The following is a 2,176-nucleotide window of genomic DNA, read 5'->3' as shown; positions in this document are numbered from 1 at the left end:
TTCTTCTCCGGTTCCCTTTGGCCGAGGTCATGTTGCGGATGGATCTTCACCATATTCTGAGCATTAGGTGCCTTCTGATGTCTCTTAATATCCGTCGTTTCATCTGTGCGATGATATCGCGCTTCGCCGATGGAAACCACCTTTCCCCGCAACCTCATTCTATTCATTTCCGCAATAGCCGTCAACGCTCCACCCTTTGTTGTATACCGGATGAACGCAAAGATGTATGGTCTTCCATTTTTTCGTTTACGTGATAAGTAAATATCATTTATTCGTCCCGTCCAGTTGAACAAATGAAATAGCTCCTTCTTCGATATATCTTCGGGAAGATGTTCTACAAAGATATTGAACGACTCGTTTTCCAATCGGTAGTACTCTTCTCGATTCTAAACCCTAGGATCTCTGCTCAAAGGCCTAGCTCTACCCCTCCCAGTATTTTCCACCCCCTCTCTCTCTCTACCTCTCATCTTTTGTTGATTTCAAGAATATGATCTAAGAACATGGATAGAAATTATGGTCAGAGTTCGGACTTTATATATAAGAAAAGTAAGCGAAATAAAAAGTTACTTCACCTTAAAGGATGAGACGTTTGGGTTGAGATCTGAAATTCGGAAAATCTTTCTCGAAAGAAAGACATACCGAGTTTGGGAGTTTGTTATAGAATATTTTTATAGACCCAATACTAAAATTGGGTTCAAGAGTATAAGAAATTCTAAGAAACCAGTTTGATAATTAAGTACACTCTCGAATTCCAAAGGATATGTTACAAAGAGGACACTAACTCCTCATAACTCATTCTAATGCCTAATAATTCAATTTTGAGGTTAATTGTTATCTTGTAACCATCATTCTACTATTAAAGGAGAATGTTACAATATTGACTATATAAAGGCCTAAGAGTATCATATGAAGGAAGACCATAATAAGACATCAAGCATCTTATGACGAGAATAGTTCATGAAAAGAGCAATCCACAAAAGAGAAGCTCATAACATCATAACCTCGTAATATATGTACTATTCCATATATGTGCACTAAGGTATGATATCTCTAACTTAGTTTCTCTTGTGACCCATGCTAACATAGAGCGTCGAAGTCCTTACAAGAACACTCCCCACCATTGGGATATTAGAAACTCGAAATAGGAGGATGGCAGTAATATCGTGTCTCCAACTTACTCTCTACAATTTTATTCAGATAACTTCTAAAGAGCAAAAACACTTCTGAAAAATGGCGCCATCTGTGAGGACACATCACTTGTCACGTTCTCTTCTTTCTAAGTTCTACCCCGAGATGAGTTTAACATGATACATGTTCACAAGATGAACAATATAAAAAAAGAGCAGAAAATACATGGTTATAAAAAGACAAACATTAAAGCACATAATACAAAATTTTTACCAAAAAAATGAAAAGGTTTACAAATTTAAATTTGTGATTATATCATTATATTTTCAAATGCTTATAATTGCTAAATCAATTAAATGGTTAATAATTTGGAAGGTTAGAGTAACAACGTAAAAATTGTGAAGCAAGAAATAAAAAAAATTGTAAATTTACCACAAAAAATACAACTTAAAACCCATAAATCGAAGTTTATAAAATTAGAAGACGAAAACTCGTTCTCATGTTAAAAATTCTAATTAAGTTCTTTGAAGCCAAACCACATTCATACTTAGACACGTAAATATATGATTTATTTTCTCTAAATTTTTTTAAAATATTTTAGAATATATTATTATTTAAAAAATAATAATATGAAAATTTGTGGTAGATCGAAATAAAAGAATAATTTCTAAATAGTTATGTATTAAAAAAATTCATGAGTCAATTAATTTAAATTAAAAAAATCTATCATTCAATTGTTAAAACAATTGCTTTAAATTGAAAAAGTTTCATTTAGATAGATTACACTTAAATGAAAAAATTCATCAAGCAATTATTTCAAAAAAAATAATTTCTTTATTTTAAACTCAACATGTTGATGATTGAATTACTATTTCATGCATAATAAATTTAATAATTATTAATTTTGAAAACTTGAATTTATTTTAATATTTCTTCATTGGAATCTCGAAAATTCGGACACTCTAGCTATAAACTACCAGTTGGAGGTATCTACCACGGGAAGTCCATGAAATCAAATAAAAAAATTCAAGAAAATCATTTTGACATT

Source organism: Arachis ipaensis, chromosome B1, assembly GCF_059453495.1.
Source record: "Arachis ipaensis isolate K30076 ecotype BB chromosome B1, ASM5945349v1, whole genome shotgun sequence".
NCBI classification, from domain to species: Eukaryota; Viridiplantae; Streptophyta; class Magnoliopsida; order Fabales; family Fabaceae; genus Arachis; species Arachis ipaensis.
Note: the sequence above shows the minus strand (reverse complement) of the source record.